The sequence below is a fragment of the Ostrea edulis genome, chromosome 5 (assembly GCF_947568905.1).
Source record: "Ostrea edulis chromosome 5, xbOstEdul1.1, whole genome shotgun sequence".
Classification (NCBI taxonomy): Eukaryota; Metazoa; Mollusca; class Bivalvia; order Ostreida; family Ostreidae; genus Ostrea; species Ostrea edulis.
Genome location: NC_079168.1, coordinates 42,796,707 through 42,817,249, shown reverse-complemented (window position 1 = coordinate 42,817,249; position 20,543 = coordinate 42,796,707). Strand labels below are relative to the sequence as shown.

General features: G+C 35.6%; 1 protein-coding gene across 7 annotated transcripts in view; it reads left to right on the top strand.

The window, feature by feature from the left end:
* LOC125652343 (uncharacterized) overlaps positions 1 to 20,543 on the top strand; it is a 61,955-nt gene that overhangs the window by 5,794 nt on the left and 35,618 nt on the right. For 6 of the 7 annotated variants that reach the window (XM_048881488.2, XM_056164509.1, XM_056164511.1 and 3 more), the window contains exon 2: positions 17,361 to 17,623. The gene's annotated coding sequence lies outside the window, so the exon portion shown is untranslated. Of the gene's footprint in view, positions 1 to 16,813; positions 17,003 to 17,360; positions 17,624 to 20,543 lie in introns of those variants that run through there. The other variant, XM_056164512.1, reaches the window with a different exon arrangement.

The window sequence follows — 20,543 nt, the reverse complement described above, 5'->3', positions numbered from 1 at the left end:
GTGCGAGCTTTTACGCCCACTGACTGCTGTAAAGGAGGTTATGACATCACTTTTTGTGTCGCCTTATCTGACTGGCTTTTTGATCTTCCGACGACCTCGGCCCTTTTCTTGGTGGAACGGAAATATACAAATTTGAAAGGGCTTTTCATAATTTGTCACAGGCGCGTGTTTTTAAAAACGGAAATGACTTAAAGAAATGTCAAAGCAAGGTCACCGCTAAGCGGTTCATCCCCTTGTGAAATGACATCATTCAATGTGTTTCACACTACAAAAACAAAAAAAACAAAAAAAACCTTTGAATCAATATGCATTGACCTTAATTTAACTAGATATCAAAATGTATCCCCCAACCTACAAAGTATGTAGCGGTTGTAAGTATGAGAATATAAACAAAAAAATAATGGGCATCCTTTATATTGTATCCAGAACATTTGTTGTATTGAATTATGTAACTTTTCCTATGGTAGAAAAGTCAATAAATAGTTTTGTCCTTACTGGTGATGTCTATATAGTTGAAAATAATGACCTTACCGATATTTCAAAAGGTCCGAAATTCAGGTAGCTCCGATCTTTGAATTGTCGAGATAACGTCATCTCTGTAATGAATTCTGTTAAAGATTATGCAAGGCGATGTTTAGTAAACCAGAAGTGAAAGAATTAGATAGGTAAAATGAGGAATATGTATTGGTTCCAGCAAAGCTTATAACAATATTGTCTTTGTTTGTAAGACTCATAATTACAACTGTACAGGTATTTTAAACGACCTTGGCTATTAATTACCCCAAGTTCCCTTTCAAAAAACAACATTCTTCAAAATCACTCTTCAAATTTGACGAATGAATGAGTTATACGTGTACCGTACTTATATTCGATTCCAAAATAACCCATAAACACAAAGATACATTAATTGCTGGATGCAGTAAATGCTCTACCAAACCCCTGTCTGTGTTCCTCAAAGGAATATCAACTGCATTGAAGGAGATACTTCCGATGTATTGCACCAAAACATATGCGAGAAGTGGTATAAATCAAATGTGCATTCTACAAAATTCCAATTTTTTTTAGTAACATTTGAAATGATAAAACTGTCCAAAATTAACAGCATGAAAGCATATAATTTTTCAACATTCCTCCCGATAGATTAAAGACTATGCTTTTTTACATCATAGACAGCTTTGTCAATAAAAATAGAACACGGAAATATTCGTATGTTGTGATCAGTCATTCAAAATGCTTTGTTAAACACAACTCGGATTCTTGAAGTTCATTTTTAAGAAGTGCTGGAGTTCTTCATTGCCAATATCTATGTGGTCCTTGGTTATCAAGTTTCAAAACAGTCTTTTAAAATTTCCATGGCATGAATTGTGTTCCTTTATTAGCCAACCTGTTTTTATATTGTTATGAGGCAGAATTTTTTTTTTAATTCTACATGAGAAGAAAGCAGTCTCTTGTTGTGGACTTCAGCTAGATGTAATAATGTTCATTTTCATTCAGATGTTGATTCGATATATCCCGGATAATTCGAAATACATGTAATAGACACCACAGAGTCTTCCATATCTGATTCATATTTGGATATTTTTTAACATAGATGCGAACGGCAAACTGACACGCAACGTTTTGACAAACAGGATGACTTCAGCTTCTCCATCGTCAACTTCCCATATTTACATTACATTATCACCTGTATTTGGTGATTATTTCTCTCAAATGATTCGATTAAGCGAGAGCATGTTCTGCGTATGATCATTTTTAAAATCGAGACAAGCTACTGACAAACAAGTTACAAGGGTTTCGACAGTATCGTTTGAAGTCAGCAGTTAGCAAATTCATACATTATTTCATCTGTTTTAACCTGAATTATTTGATTTTAAATCAGTGTTTACAAACAACCGTCACTCGTTCATTTATAGATCTAATGCACAAATCAAGTGACAGTCACGTGTCCAGTTCAGACTATCTGTGTAAAGCTGTATATTTTGTTACAACAGCACCGTGCCATAAGTTTAAGAGAAATAAAATTACCAATTCTGAACGAGACGTGACACTCGTATTTCACAACTAGTCCTAGCTAATCGTAAGGCTCTGTATTGTTTTTATATTGCAAATATAATGACCCAGCCTTCCATTCTGAGCTACTGATAGATACACCCTGACCGAATAATTTCATCTGATGAAAGAGGTGAACATAACGAACAGTAATCAATCTCATAAATTCTGTAAAGAAATATAATTTGTTTTTGTTAAAACAAATGTCTCTCCAGCTCCCCAAATAAAAAGTACTCAAATGAGCTGGAACATAGACATTATGAACTGTCCTTTGTGCATCGAGGAGAAAGATGGAGAAAGGATTCATCATCGAAGTGATCAATGTCATTATTGTATATGAGACAAAAACAATGACTGCTATTCTAAAGTACCAGTAGGAAAGTGAACATACATTTTTACACGAAAAAACTATAAAACACATCTCTTTGATGCAAGGTGAAGATAACGAACAGTGATCAATCTCATAACTCCTACAAGCAATACAAAATAGATAGTTGGGCAAACACGGACCCCTGGACACACCAGAGGTGGGATCAGGTGCCTAGGAGGAGTAAGCATCCCCTCTTGACCGGTCACACCCGCCGTGAGCCCCATATCCTGATCAGGTAAACGGAGTTATCCGCAGTCAAAATCAGTGTGCCAAGAACGGCTTAACAATCGGCATGAAACACGTCAGACAGCATTTGACCCAATGCGAGGTCGTATTGACGAACTAGATCGTTATAACGACCATAGAATTTGCGAAATGCTGACTTCAATCGAGACTGTTGAAATCCCTGTACCATAAACTTGTTTGTCAGTAGCTTACCTCGATTTAAAAACTGATTATACCCAGAACAAGCTCTTGCATATCGAATCAGTTGAGAGATATAAACACCATATGCAGGTGATAATGGAATATTGCTACATAAATGTGGGAAGTTGACGATGGAGAAGCTGAAATCATCCCGTTTGTCATACAGTTGAGTTGTTAGTTTGCCGTTAATGTCTACTTTCAATAAAATATCTAAGTATGAAGCAGAAGTGGACGACTCTGTGGTGTCCTTTATTTCCAGCTCACAGGGATATATCAAATCGACATATGAATGAAAGCTATCATTGTTAATAGACAAAACGTCATCGATATATCTAAAAGTCGAATTGAAGGTCACAGCGAGAGATCCACTGTAAATTGTAGGAAATTATTAGATCCCTAGGCAGAACAATGTAAACATCATAAAATAATACTGAAGTATTGTACAAAATTTCAAGGCTATCTGATAAGCCATATAGAAGTGTTCGCAAGCTGTTTTCACTCTCCACCCCTTATATCCACTATAAATTTAACGATAAGAATTGGATCATCCTGTCCTAACAATATGGACATCTGCAAATGCTAATGAGGTATTGTACAAAGTTTGAAGTCTATCAGTTAAGCCATATAGGGGAAGTGTTCACGATCTATTTTACATCCTCCACCCCTCTTAGATCCACTATAACTCTTTGGAAATAGTTGGATAATCCTCTCCCGACAATATGCACATCTTCAAATGGCAATGAATAATTGTAAAACGCTTCAAGCCTATTCGATAAGTTATGCAGAATACAGAATTCACAAAATTTTGTGACAATCAGACTGACAGAAAGAAAGTACAAAAACAATGTCAGGAAAAGGGGAGATACATGTATAATACCAGATCGAAAGCAGGGAAAATATGGACCAGTGCAAATAGCAGAGGTGGAAACAGGTGCCTATGTGTAAGCATCCCCTGTTGATCGGTCACACCCACTGTGAGCCCTCTATATTGATCAGTTAAACGGAAAAATCGATAGTCAAAATCCGTTTATCAGTTTGAAAGGCCTATCAATTGGTATGAAACAGGCGAGACAGCTTTCAACCTAATGATAGGTTGTATTGGCAAAAATAGAAATTATAACGACCATAGAAGTTGCAAAATGCTAATTTCAAGCAAATCTATTGAACCCCCTGTAACATCAATTTATTTGTGAGTAATATACACCTTTTTAACAATTGATCATACACAGGTCATGTTTTCGCGTATCAGAGCAATGAAAGATATATATATATATATATATATATATATATATATATATATATATATATATATATATATATTTAAACACCATATGCAGGTGATAACAGTATATTGCAAAATAAATATTGGAAGTTGACGATGGAGAGGAAGTCAACTCGTTTGTCATAAAGATGAATTGTTAGTTTGCCGTTCTCTTCATGTACAGTAAAACATCTAAACATGGAACAGACGTGGAAGACTTCATGGCGTCTTTTATTTCGAGCTCACTAGGTATACATGTGTATTAATGGCAAACTAACAGCTCACCTTTATGACAAACGGAATGATTTCAGCTTCTCCATTGTCAACTTCAACGGCACATGACCCTTCACTTGAACAAACTTGAGTCCCTTTACCAAAGAAAGATTTTGTCAAGTTTGATTGACATTGGCCCAGTAGTTCATGAGAAGAATATTTTTCAAAAGATGACACAAACCTTTCACTAATTCATAATTATCTCTACTTCAAGAAGGGTGTGGCACTTCATTGATCTTCACCCCAACATTTTTATAGCAAGTTTGACTGAAATTAGTCTCGTGGTTCTGGAGGGGAAGTCGAAAATGTTAAAAGATTATGAATAGGGAAGCCGGACAAGAAGTGATCAGAAAAGCTCACTTGAGCTTTCAGTTCGGGTGAGCTAAAACAGGTCAGCTAAACAAGGAGCACAATTTGTGCCAATGGGAAACTTAGCAGACTGTTGAAAGACCTGATATCCAAAGACTACATAGATATCGTCAATGAGGAACTCCAAAATCTTTGTAATATCGTCTATAGAGATTCGAATTTATGGATGACTGATCAAAAGAAATTAATATTTTAAAATCTGTGGGATTTACTTAAAAGACACATCTCATGTTTTCAAAGTTTACAAAATTACATGCATTTCGTCTTCTTTATGCTTATAGTAATTAATTCTAATAGTTCGTTCGCCAAAATTTTGCGATAATTAACCACAATACAGACTTAAATCTAAGCCCCGATTTCAAAAAGTCTAGTTAATTAGTTAGGTAGTCACATGGTACAGTGACGTCACATGCGCCCTTCTTCGATCAACTGATTGTGAAAGTAGTGTGAGATATTATTAAAAACTCAGCTTTTAGGGGCCTAATTTATTCACCATGGGCAATATTTAAATCGGTGTTGACAAATTTTCCAAGTTTTATGTTTTCGCCACCAGTGTATACATATACAAAATGTAGCGATGTAAATACCCAAATATAGCGCGGAAAGCGTGTATAAAATCGGCAATATTGCGAGTAAATCGTGTTTATAGGGGTCGCTGTCTACACACTGTTTGGTAATGTTATTCCTTTATACATCTGTAACTGGTGCGGTTTCTCTAAAATAAACAGTGCAATTATTATTTATTTTTGGATTAGACAAATTATAATACGTTACATTGTTGACAACTAGGCCCTAGGTCAAGCTACTGCCACGGGTGCATTTCGGAAAGAAAGAAAAAAGAAAAAGAAATCAATAAAAATAATCAAATTTAAAGTGGAAATCATATTATTTTATTTCGATAAAGCAATCTTATTATCATTTGCACGTCGTTAGGAAGTGGGAGCATGGCGTTATACTGATGCACTCAAGATGTTACGAGTTCAATGAGGAAATAGGTTTATTATTCAATTTAAAGTTAGGGAATACGATATTCTATCATTTATATGATTAAAAGTTCAATTATTTTGTATCTTTAAAAATTTTGAAAATCTACCAGTTGGTAGAAACTGGAAGCACAAGTTATACCGGGTATGTCGTTACAAGAAGAAGGTTGTGTATTGAATTTGAAGACCAGAACAGAATTATGTAGTGCCTAGCTTCGATATATCCATTTTCTCGCAGTTTATCAGGACCTCTGTCCAAGCGGTTTTTGAAAAGGTGACTGGGTGGAATTTTTTTAAGGTAAACTTCTTGCTCCATCAAAAAATTATCACGTTTTTTTTCTCGTACCTTCCTTCGAAAAATTGAAAAATACTAAGTCTAAATCCGTTCTACCGACAACTAATACAACCGAGCACGGCACAAAACATCTTAATGCAATATCATTTACAAGCCGTTAACATGATAATTGGTTTTTGATTTTTTGGGTTTTTTTTGGTCGATTAAATCTCATCTGCTTATGAAATGGCTAATAGATGTTTTCAAACCCGAGGGGAGTCCCGTGGGGATCCGGGTTAGTTTCAAATTTCTATATTCACTCAAACCAACAATACGTGGTGTATGAGGTCAAGTACATATGATACATTCCAAAGGGAAAAGAGATACAGGGAAAGCGAGACACAAACATAATCATGTTTACATAAGGACAGGACAGAAAAGAAGGAAGCGAGAGACAAAAACCAAAATAGATTATATGCATGAGTTATAGCGGACAGACCAGAATCAGTGCCCCCTTGCTTGTCGTAAGAGGCGACTAAATGGGGCGGTCTTTCGGATGAGACTGCAAAAACCGAGGCCTCATGTCACAGCAGGTGTGGCACCATAAAAATCCCTCCCTGCTCAATGACCATAAGCGCCGAGCATACGCCGAAAATTTTCAGCCCTTCACCGGCAGTGGTGACGTCTCCATATGAGTGAAATATTCTCGAGAGGGACGTTAAACAATATTCAATCAATCAAACCCGAGGGCGCATATGACGTCACACATGATGGAGCGTAAAATAGCGAAAGTAAATATGCATATCGCAAGATTTGAATTTCATCGCTTTCAAACTCGAAAACTACACAAAATATTTCATTTAAAACACATTTAAAGTAGTTTTAAGCATGAAAAGAATTAATTTTGCTGAAAAAATGAAAAAGTTTAGAAACGTGCGTTGTGTCCTTTAAGTTCTATAGAATTTATTTTGAATCCACATTTGGTTTACACCCCTTTTCTCGCATATGTTGCAGGACAATACATCTGAAGTTTCTCCTTCACAGCAGTTGATACAAATATGTATTTTGGTGAGGAGTAAAGATAGGAGCTTAATAAAACATTTGCTGTCCTACAATGTATCTTTTAGGGGTTTTGTGAAGTTTGAAATCTAGTATATGTACGGTAACTCAAATTCATTCGTCCCATTGACTGAGATATTATATGTGTTTAAAACTAAAACGTTATTTTGATGAATTGTCCTTTGAAAGGGAACTTTGAACACAAGTTGGATTACCCAATCTAATACAAAGTTTTTTTTACATTCGTCTTATACACTTTATCCAATCTGACAGTGGCATGGTTTTCCCCTTCATAGTTAGTCCATCGTCTGGCATAATCTTCGACAGAATCCATAATATCGTCAAATGAAAGATAAGGGTTTCCTGAATTTCGGACCTCGTAAAAGGTTATTTCGGGTCTTTTTTCTCAACGATCTCACTGCTTCGGTCCGCGAACTCGGCGTCTGTGGAGTTTGATCTTTTAAAAACTTCACCGGAAATAGAAACTAATTCGTATAACAAAGAAAATACATGACTTTGTTTTAACAATGAGGCAAATATGCAAGTAGGATCGCTCAAAAGTAATTTTGTGCTTTGTAAGATTTAATGTTTTTGTTCAACGGAAATCTTGCTACACCAGTGTATGAGATTGACCAATCAGAAATTTTCTGTATGGAAACAATCCACTTTTTATTTAACACTCTCCTTGTCACTAAGAACTTTTCGGTAGGTTTTGGGTTGGGTATTTTATTGGTGTCAACTGGGTATAGCAATATTCTGTCTATTATAAAAATCATTCCAGCATATTATGTACAACATGAAATTTCGGACATTTATTCAAGTTACATTTTAGACAACCCTGTAATACGAGAAATAATCTACCCAAAGTTAATTGTAACTTCGAAAATTGAGATTAATATAAATACATATTTCATTGAAAAGGCCTCTAGATTTAGGGAATTTTACAACAATAACGGAAGTATGGTTTAATCACAATATTTGAGCGGAACTTTGAGTGCAAAATTGAAAGACATTTACTACGTACATGCCTGAATGATCGAAGCCCGCCGTCAACGGGAGATAAGACACTCATTAATAAGGAGTGTGGTGTACGCTCCTCTTTTAAATTGGCGATTTTTTGGGAGGTTTATCTGGAGACTGATTAGTGGATGTTACACATCCCCACTCTTGCACACCCAACTGTCAAAAATGTATTGATTTTACGAGTTTTCTATGGTTCAGATGGATAGAGAACCAATGGGGTCAGGTGCATCAAGATCTCTCAGATGCATGTATGACCTTGAATCCCAGCAAACAATGGTATATGCTCTAGCATCTAGCTCGTTCGATCCACTTTACTGTAAAATAATGTTAGGACTAATAAAACTGCATGAAACATATTACCATTTGCTGAACTGAATCGACTTTCCATTGCCTGATTTATTAAAGCACAAGCCAAAGTATATTTTGTAAAAGATTTCATTCCATTAATCAAGAATCTTGCTCTTTACATGAGGCGTCTATTCATAGTATATCAATGCATTTAATGTTACAATGAGGACAGAAATTTTGAAAAGAAAGGGTTTAAGAAAATAGCACATGCTAGATACATGCTTGATGACAACCAAATTCAGATTATCAAAAGGATTGTATTGATTGATTGTATATTGTTTAATGTCCCTCTCGAGAATATTTCACTCATATGGAGACGTCACCATTGCCGGCGAAGGGCTGCAAAATTTAGGCCTATGCTCGGCGTTTATGGCCTTTGAGCAGGGAGGGATCTTTATCGTGCCACACTTGCTGTGACACGGGACCTCGGTTTTTGCGGTCTCATCCGAAGGACCGCCCCATTTAGTCGCCTCTTACGACAAGCAAGTGGGTACTGGGAACCTATTCTAACTCGGATCCCCACGGGATGATAGAACATAGATTACTGCCCTGTTTCTCAAAAACTATAAAACTGTTCTGATCTTCATTTACTGATACATGTGCATAGATGACATCGTTTTAGAAACTTGTAGCATTCTGTATATTCTAAATCCAAAGCCTGGTGTATGTCCGTTTTATCAGAAAATCACTAGAATTGCATGCGATAATGAGGTCCATTATTTTATGAATGTATGGTTTTATACCTATTATGTGCTTGACTCATCTGGGTATAATATGCACATATGATAAACTATCAACAAGCTATTAGGGCATACTTGAAGTTGTCATACTTTGAACAAATTCAAGCTAACAATCCCAATACTCATTTCCATTATTTCAGGCGTGTTTCTTTGGTTGTTTCTAGTTTGGTGAGAAGTTAGTTGTAAGCAAGACAAAGTATAACATAATACTAATACGACCTGTAAGAATCGGAAGTTGATAAGTATCGTTAATTTGTACTCCTAAACCACGAGAACCCGCAAGGATGGAACGGCCCAAGAATGTTATCAGAATTCTTTCCTTCATCATGAACTTTTTTTGACTTGCGATAACTATTGAAAGTAACAACTGTCAAATTTCATGCTTAATTATCATACCTTGAAAATTAATCTTCGAACCATTAAAACGCACAAATAGAATTTAAAGTGAATAATTGTATTCATGATGTAAATTTTACCAGGTTACTTTGAGTGCAGTTTAACTTACTTTCAGCTACAAATCTCATTAAATGAGAGTGTGAAATTTAATGAGATTGCTTTTCATCGAAATCTCATAAAAGTTTGACACACTAAATAACACTTCCGTGAGGTAAGCATTCCATAGTGGAGAATACGACTGAATGGTTCGCGTCTTAGAGCACCAATTGTATTATTGACTCTTTTGATAGCATTTCATAAAGGACAAAAGAGGATATAATATACATTTGACAGATTTTGTATATGTTGAAAAAGCTTAAGCAATTAAAAAGACATTTATCGTTCAACTCAAGCGTAAAGCTGACGTACTGAACAAATGGTTCAATCAAATTTTTAGTCTGATCAATTAGGAAATTAAATCATTGAGTTTTGATTTAGATATAGCATCTAATAGACTGCAAAGTTTTGGTTGAACGGGCGTTCGTTGGCAGTTACTTCATCATGATCATATTCATACATGTACTCATCAATAACGAAGATCGTTAACGAAAAGTTACTATAGAAAAGCGACAACTGAAACGTCTGTCCAAGAGAACATATTACAGAGGGCTGATCTCCTAGATAGCAAGGCAGAATGCTGGAATATGTTCAGATGATAATATTTTTAGTATGGCAATTTATTATTTTAGATAGGCCGATCAGTCGAGAAAAGCAATTAGGTTGCGCAACTGCTACAAAGCATAAAGACGGTCGTGTTATTGTTGGGAGTAATTAATCGTTGCCTCTGCCTCTGTCAGCTCAGCGACAACTTATCAAGGGAAGTTTGTAGAATCTTTAGAACTTTTCTTTATAAAATATAGCATTTCGAGATATATGGCTGTAACTATCAAGCCCAGGTGATAAAATTCCCGTCTCCTGTCGAGGCTGCTGTAAGCGATGCAGCTTTGTCTGTGTGAATTGATCATATTTTGATATTCTATTATATAATCACCAGACACTTAGAATGTTTGCTCCCTTTTTATCTTTCACATACAGGGTATCTCGTCTCCTCCCCCCCCCCCCCCCCTCCGTCCGCATCCCCATCCCGGTTACCTCGTTTGCACCACATGTAGAACATGTAGTCAGCTCTTAATGAAATATAGGCACGAGTAGACGAGGTTACCAGTCCCTGGACTGAAGTCGAACATATTGTTTTACCACTGTCCGCCCATCCCATGAAGGCACATGTCCGGGCAATTCCTTGTTTTCAATGTAGACGTATACTATCAGCAGGGTATTACAATATTGTACATATACTAATGGTGTGGAACGTTCCATACACGGAGGTAGAACATAATTAATGTCAAGGGTTTCGGAACTCACTTTATAAAGTACGTATTATGCATGTATATCAACATTCGCATTATTCTTGTTTTTTACCCATCTGGACCCAGTTGCAAGAAGGTTAGTAAAGTTTAACCTACAGTTATCGCTATATAAATGTTAGAGTTAATAACAATTTAACTGTTAGTTAAAGTTAACCAACCTTCATGCAATTTTGAAAAAGAACAGTTTGGGGGGAAAACATATATTGGCTTCATCATTATGATAATGCATGGAGGGAACATCAAATATGTCTTCTAGACACTACCGTGTGGAAGTGTACTTCAAAATCACTGCTCACAAACATTACAATGTTTCTCTACTTTATTTAAGCCTACCGCAGGGCATCAGCTGTGTCTAGTTGATTTTTAGAACCGCGAAGATTGTCAGAACGTGGCTCTCTAGGGATGAATTTTCCAGTCTGGATTGCGATTGTTACCCCTTTTGATACTTGTTATATATTCTGATTTTCAATTAAGTTGACACTCTAACATTTCTAACACTATTAATATGAGTATAGAGTTTCAGATTAACTAAACCATTCTTAATGGAATTAGTACATTTTGTGGTGGCTTGATTTTCTTGAACACCCATAGCATGAATTCAAAGGCGAAAAAATCATTTAGGAACAATTCTAATTTCCTAAAGGATTTTTGTAACAATGTTATAATAGGAATTGATTTCTCTCGTAGGAACTTTAGATTCTCTAAGGATATATATTTTTTCTTGATGGGTTTTAAGTCCCCAAACTTAGATTTCCAAAATAAATTTCAAAGTTTTACATGAAAAATACTTAAAGATCTTTTCTAATATCCTTTTGGAAATTGAAATTTCTTATAAGAAATTTATTTTTCTGTAGCAATTTTTTTTATGGATGCAAATGATCTACAACAAAGGTGATTCTGAATTTTGTATATCATTTTTTGGCCTTCAATTCGACATTTAGATCTACATGTATAGACGACGTATTATCTATTAACAATAATAATTGTCATACATATGTCGATTTGATACATCTCGAAATAAAAGACACAACAGAGTGGTCCACTTCTGTTTCATACTTAGATATTTTATTGAAAGTAGATATTAACGGCAAACTAACAACACAACTTTATGACAAACGGGATGATTTCAGCTTCCTGTTTGTCAACTTCCCATATTTATGTAACAACATTCCATTATCACCTGCATATGGTGTTTATATCTCTCAACTGATTCGATACGCAAGAGTTTTTCTGCTTATGGTCAGTTTCAAATCGACGGTTCCAACAGTCTCGTTTAAAGTCACAATTTTACAAATTATATGGTCGTTATAACGATTTAGTTTGCCACTACAACCTATTATTGGGTCAAATGCTGTCTAACGTGTTTCATAACGTTTGTTCTTGGCACACTGATTTTGACTACGGATAACTTCGTTTACCTAATCAAGATATACATGTAGGGCTCACGGCTGTTGTGACCGGTCGACAAGTGATGGTTACTCTTCCTAGGCACCTGATCCCACCTCTGTATTTCCAGGGGTCCGTGTTTGTAAAACTCTTTATTTTGTATTGCTTATAGGAGTTATGAGATTGAACACTTCGTTATCTTCACCATTCATCCATCAGATGACCTCTTGTCATTTGGCGGATACATATGAATGCCAATTCGGTTTGGCAACGTTATCCAATAACGTGTTATATAATAGAGAGATATTGTGGTTGAAATTCTCCTTCCTTTGTTCGTGGATGATTTCGATTTACCACGCGAACAAATAAAATTAGACACACAAAAATTAGCCATTTGGCACCATATATACTGTTACATGGCTGCGTATATTGACAGCATTATTCAGTTAATAAGAATTAATCAGAAAGGACAGTAAGCCTAAGTTGGTCTATGCTTTAGTCCTAAACAATGCAGATTTAGTATAAGACTGAATAAGTTTTAGGTTTATATTCAGAGTCACATGTAGGTTCGACTACGTTAAACATCTCGCTTGCGCAAAGAAAAATTCATTGAAACTTATATTTTGAAAAAAATTCTGAGAGTTGGTATAAAAAAAACAACAACAGTAAAAGAACAGTGATTTTATTTGCTGTGAAATTGGTAGGTACCCTCTGATGATGAAAATAAAACTAACAATCTTGGAAGTATAGACTAAAAAGGTCCGACAAGTGTACATGTAGGGCCTGCTATGTAGAAATGACATTACCTAATGATTACTGGATTGTGTGTGTTAAAGAAGATAAGGTTACATGTATCAAACCATAAATCAGATGTACTAATTGATACATTCAATAACACAATAAGATCTCAAAGATTATGTACACTTTGTTTGTTCTATGACAATGAAAAGATGAATTTCATTTGATCTTAAAATGTCCATCATAAAAACCTAAGAAGTATATATATTTAAAAAAAATATCATAAGAATATGACCTAAAATGTATGTAAAGTTGTACATTTATTATGCACTCAAAACCTTAAAGAGCTCAAGACCATAAACTGAGAATAGACTTAAGTCTAAATAAATCCAACTAAATTTTGAAATAATTTTCATAAACATATTAAATTTTCAGTATATGTTTGCAATTGAGTTTTTTTTATAAACCTGCAGGTTTTTTTTTAAATATCTATGCTAGATAAATCTTAACATATAAGTGATCAAAATTTTGACTTAATTCTTAGTCTATGATCTGTAGGCCTGGTCATGTAGAGCCACGTATTGTGAATATGCACGTATATTATGTACTCTGACGATCCAGTTGGCTTAAAGAAATGAACTGAAACTGAATCATGACAGAATTGAAATTATTGACAATCGATGAAAAGGCAAAACAGTGTGAAGCTTTGTAAAACATTTGAGTCGCGCAAACTTATTTTATTGTCTCCCAGTTTTCAAATTTAATCCTAAGCAGATACATGTAGCAATGCAAGTACATATTGTACTTGGTGTTTTTACAAACTCAGTTTTTGTGGCGCATTTAATGATGAAACTTCAGATGGAATCCGACCACCTTCATATCATTCAAATGATAAAGAAAATTTCATCTGATGTTCATATCTAGAAACAGAATGCGGGATACAGAAAGCGCGCCTAGCAGTGAACCACCTCCACGCCCGAAACATCAATCATTTTACAGAAAACATTTTCCTTATTTCAATGAGAGTTCGATAGGTGTTTCCTTGTTATTCTTAAACATAGGGTGTAGACTTAAACATAGGGTGTAGACTTAAACATAGGGTGTAGACTTAAACATAGGGTGTAGACTTAAACATAGGGTGTAGACCTAAACATAGCGTGTAGACTTAAACATAGGGTGTAGACTTAAACATAGGGTGTAGACTTAAACATAGGGTGTAGACCTAAACATAGCGTGTAGACTTAAACATAGGGTGTAGACCTAAACATAGGGTGTAGACCTAAATTTGCACTTGCCGAGCCAGTCTCTTGTTAAATTTATTATTACATAAAATTCGAATTATAAATGTTGGGGTCATTGTACGGTTGGATTAGGATAACAAACAGTCCTAATTAAGTACAAGACTGACGGTCAGTAAGAAAATGGTACGTACATATAAGATACATAATGTATGCTTGTAGAAAATTTGCATCAACATCATTAGCATTGGATCAATGAATTTAAGAAATGTGTACAGTGAATATCGATTCGACACAGTGAATATCGATTCGACACGACACAGTGAATATCGATTCGACACAGTGAATATCGATTCGACAGCATGATCCTTCTCTGTGAACAAGCGGTAAATAACTCATAACAAAATGATGAACGAACGGAATATAGTCTTTAAAATATTTTTCAGTGACATATTGACCGTCGACGATGTTACAATAAATATTTTAACCTTTACTGTGGTTCTTCCCTGGTCACACTTGAAACTTGACAGGTCTGTGCAAGTCCTTTCCACAAACACCCCACCCTATTTTTCCTGTTTCATGTAATTATCTCCCCGTGGTCCTTTTAGATGAAATAAATCTTGAATCTCCTATACTCAACGATTCTTTGAGAAGAAATCGAAACGTTCATAGACAGGCAATGGACAAACTTCGATCAGAAAAAGTCAGTTGAGCTTCCAGCTTAGGATAAAAACCACCAAAATAAAAGATGTATTATACATGCATAAACAATTCTCTAGAGCGAAATTTATTTTGATATCAAAAATAGAAACCTGAGACTGAGTGTTGCTAAATGCTAAGCACGGAACAAATGGGGGGAAAAAAACCTAAATGAGAAACTTTTTTATTATCTTATTTCATGTGCGTTGAATATACTATATTACAATAATTTTCTATAGTGTTGGGGAGGATCTAGGCGGTTGTCAACTTGCTTAAAACTTAAAACGCGGAAGAAAGAAAAAACTGGAACGACAAAACGGATATTTTGATATATGAAACGTTAATACATCCTACATTGTAACAGTAAAATTTCCTCATGACAGCCAAACTTTGGAGTTAAGGAAAGGCAGAGCCTCTGTTAAAATTCAGTCACAGACTTGCTCTACTAAGTCATGTAGAAATAGTTGTATTTCAAACCTCCAAATTTACTGATGTTGAGGAAGAAGTCCTAAATACAGAAATTCTGAGGGGCGTGGTTGTTAAGGTGGCTGTCGCGTTTCTATGTGTAAAAAATACTTCTCGTTGACAAACTGTAGGAATACTTTTAGTTAACTTAACATTTATTTATAAACCCAGATCAACTCGCCTTTTCTGATTCATCCATATTTTGTCGCGGGAACTTGAAATAGTATGCTGAAATACAAATAAATGTTATACAAGTGTGAATATTTACCATTATGTCCTGGCCAATCTGTCGACAACATTAATTTACCTGAAAATTATGCGATTTATGTGCATTGGTACACTAAGAAAATAAACAATATTTATATGCTACACAGGAAGGTTCGAAGTCATCGGTTTCTGTAACAATATTGTTTTCCGTGAATGGGGGTGTTAACCCAGACATAACCCTCAACGCAGAGAATCCGGATCTGTAGGGTATCCTTCCCCTAGAAAACAGTACTCCCACATTCACGAGCTCCATCTGCCCGGCCGGATTTGGAATCAAGAGTTTCCCTTCTCTTAAGAAGATTTATAGCCACCCCGGCCAACCATTTGCCCTTGTGAAGTCAGCCTGGGGTCGAAAAGTGCCAAATATTCATCTGCTTCCATGACGAAGCATCGTGTATGACTTTATATGGAGAGGCTATGTACTGGCAGAAGAAGGCTTACATATTGCTTCCATTTCTGATAGCCAGCGGTGAAGGCTGAAAGTGAGAAGTGACAAGCACACAGACACCGTCACATCAGACGCAAAAAAATAAATGGTAAAGTAACTCACTCAAATATACTAATATACCAGATACGAAGCATTTATCATTTTAGTTTGCCGTTTCTTTCGAAATTCCTTTCCGCTCAGACATATGTTCCGTTCCTTATTCTGTTCCGTGTTTTAGCACCCCACTCCCGTTTTATATATATAGTATGTCCGTCGGAGGGATGACATTAATACACATGTAGTTATAAACTTTTTGTTTGTGTAGGTTCGAATCAGCCTGGGGTCTGTTTTGTGAAAACAGCCAAGATTTGAATTATTTTTTACGCAGAGAGCAGCTTTCAGTCAAACTGTCTGAATGAACAAAATGGGGGGTAAAAATGAAAAGCCTGCGTTATAGTTGTCTCGAACAATATCCAATCACACGAAAATTGATCGCATATGTAATTTCCTTTTATTTGATGTGTAATTTTGATGAATTGAAAACAGCTCCTGAGACCAAACAGTAGTTGACATTGTATTGTAGATCAAGGAATTACTCATCAATCCGCTTACCAATGCACTGAATCACATTAAAAACATATGTACGGGATGAAAGATAAATTAACACTATGTCATGGAGGAGCAACTGCACTTTGACCACATGCATAGAGCTGGCCACAGACAAAATGAGGAGAGGGTTTACTGTCTTAATGGTCTAAAGTGTGTTCTAGTCGCGCTCCATCTGTTGTACTTCAAATAAACTCAGGTGTGGGGTTGATTTCATTCATATAGTGTTATCTTTCCATTGTAAACCGCATGGTTTTGTGCTAATAAACTGAACTGGAAAACAATCTATTTTATACACATGCGTGATGATTAAGTTGAATTATCATGAACAGCCCATTTTCTGCTACTCTCTTTTGTATTGAGGATGGAACTCCGAATTTTAATTTCTGATTCGTCATATTCAGAGTGTGATATTCTCATTAGTTACCATTTGGGGAGATTTTCAGTTGGAATGCCTCGTCTGTTAGCAATCTAGAAAGTCTTCCTTATATGTTATGATGTAACTGCGAACCTTTCCCAATCTACGATGAGTACTTAATAAGTCTATTATTTTACAGCGGGTAAAAACAGCAGCTCCATAGATTTTATATTTGGACCTACAATAATCCGTTTGAATAAGTATACCCTGTGGATTTCCTCAATGAACAGGATATATTGATCATCCCGAGCCAACCAATAACTTCCTAGATTTCATCTGCTGCCTTCTTACAGTGTGTGGCAAACCTTGTCGTCTCTCATACCCAGAACTCAGAGCGACTGGAAGCCACCGTGAGGTCATCCAATTGGAGATAACACTGCCGCGAAGCACACCCGCTTACAGGCAAGTCTCTCTCTCTCTCTCTCTCTCTCTCTCTCTCTCTCTCTCTCTTCAGAATTAGTTTATTTGTAACCAATTTTAATTACAAAATAGTAAATAGATAGAAAAAAAAAATTTTTTTTACTCATACATTCAACAGCAGTATCCTCGTAATTCAATATATTTTTTAGATTGTTAAATGTTTTAGTCATTCTATCGAAAATAATTCTACCACGCAAGCGTTATTAAAGTAAATGGTAAACTAATGATTGCCACTGATGCCTTATAAAATGGTAAAATCAACAACAACGATCATTACAAACCTTCTTTTAAGCTCGAATATAAAAACAATGATGCCAGTATTTTCATTTTTGATTGAATAATTGTTCTTTAGCAGGATCTCCCCTTTGGCTAAATCACATGAAAAACAGAACATTTTGTAAATCTACCAATCGATGTTGATTTGCATTAGAATTCATCTTTAAAAATATTGATTTTGCTAATTGTAAATGGAATGTAAAGATTGTTGACTGTAATTAACTGATCAATTGTTGATGTGGGTCTGTGACCACAAACAAAGATCATGTCGATTTCAGTATCTATTTAACACTTTGCTGACTGGTTTGAGAATTGTTGTTGCTGTAAGGTTATAATTTTCACACACACAACAAAAACGAAGAAGTATTTATGAAACATTATTATACCTCCAGCGACGCAAAATTTGACCTTGACTTGTTACATTTCAGTGTACCGATTATGAAGTATCTATCTTCTAAAATTCAAAAGTTATAACTACAGTGAAAGTTGCAAGTGAACAGAGACAGAGCATAAACAGTATATCCCTTAACTAGCATAAAAGCATGTGAAATCCTCTTATAAATGTTACGTGTATTTATCCAAACCCAGAATTCAATATTTTAGGCAACATTCTACCTGTACTTTTACAGTTGTAATTTCTCTTGAAGACATTTCTGTCAAAACATTCTTCACAAACTTAATTTGAAAAGAAATGAATAAGGATGGGAAATACATGTACTGCTTCACGCGAGACTTGTCTCATCAGATATTAACCGATGTAGACAGTAGTGTGTATTGTATAAATTATCCAATTATTGACATTTTAGAAGGGAGACATAAGAAATTGTCAGGTCTGAAGTTTATATTCCGAAGGCGCAACCCAAGGGACATAACCAAACTCACATAACTCCTCTCAGACCGGACGATCTGTGATCCCGTGAAATCGATTTTGCACAAAATTCATCATCTCCAACAGAAAATCTTTTGTTTTTGGGCTAATTGGAAGCCATACCTCTAGTGACTTTATTCTTAAATACTATAATTGTATGTATTTGAGGTTGTTTTTATCTTATCTAATTTTGAAAACTTGAAAATGCATACTTTTCTGTGGAAATAAACTTCAATTGCATGATACGTGATGATAACGATAGGAGGGCCCTCGTATGATCACCACAGCATTGAGGATGTTTTATGTATAGTCCGTATGTAAATGCCTTCAGAACAAACCCCCGAAAACAATCATTACACGTGCATGTATGCTACTTCTTTATATCTACCCGGTCAATTCATTTCGGTCGAGTTTTGGATATATCTGAGTGTTGCCGATCAGTGGTAACCAAAGACATAATCATTATTTCAAGAAGGAATCTAACGCTGTAAGACTGGTTCCGTGCTTGTTAATAATTCAAATCATGTAGGGCTCCACTATCCGAGTAGCTTTCACACTCGATATGTTCAATGCTGTTGAAAAGTTTAATGACATGCCAAAGTTCCTTGATAATCGTTTGACATGCAAGGTTGATAGGAAAAATTCCTCGACACCTATTTGGACACTGTTTTCGTGTTAATATGGAGCAGAGCAAATTGGCGCTGTGTGTGGTTAGAGAGCAAATAGCGATAAATATCTGCATCAATTCATCTCTGAGGAGCGCACATTGCTGTTCCTCAAAAACATATCATTGTCTGACAGTGTACTTCAATGTTAATGTAAGATATCGATATTGAAATTGGATTACGATATTTCTAAGCAGAAAGGTATATACGCGTATGTTATGAAGAGAATATGCAGCATGTATTAAACAGGGTCAGTGATTATTTCTAGCCTGAGATTATTTCTTGAAAGTTTACTTATTGGTGTATGGCTCATGTCCAGAGTATGCATATCGTCCACATTGTCGGTAGTTTGAAAATAAAGAACAGTGAAATATCATAATCCTGAAGAATACGAACTTGTAAGTAGGGCAAACGAGGACCCCTGGAAACACCAAAAGTGGGATCAGGTATCTAGGAGGAGTAAGCATCCCTTTGATGACCGGTCACACCCGCCTTCAGCCCTCTATTCTAATAGGCAAATGAAGTATTCCATAGTCAAAATCAGTATTTAAAGAACGGTCTAACAAGTAGTATAAAATACGTCAGACAGCATATTCCCAATGACAGGTTGAACTTGCACATTAGATGATTATACCGACTAAAGAATTTGCGAAGTGATGACTTTAAACAAGACCAGTGAAACTCCTGTAGCATCAGCTTATTTGTCAAAAGCTTGCCTCAGTTTAAAAACTGATCACACGCACAAAATGATCTTGCGTATTGATCAGGTGAGAGAAATAAACACCATATGCAGGTGATAATGGAATATTGCTACATAAATAAGGGAAGTTGACGATGGAGAAGCTGAAGTCATCCTTTGTCGTTATCGTGTACAATGTATATTCAATAAAATATCCACATATGAAGCAGATGTGGAAGACTAGTTATTATTTCGATTTCGATTGCAAATCGACATATGAATGAAAGAGAATATTGTCAATACATAAAACGTCGTCGATGTATCTAAATGTCGAGTTGATGGCCACAGCAAGAGATTTTTCCTTCTTCTCATGTAGAATGTTTTGAATAAATTCTGCCTCATAAGAATACAAAA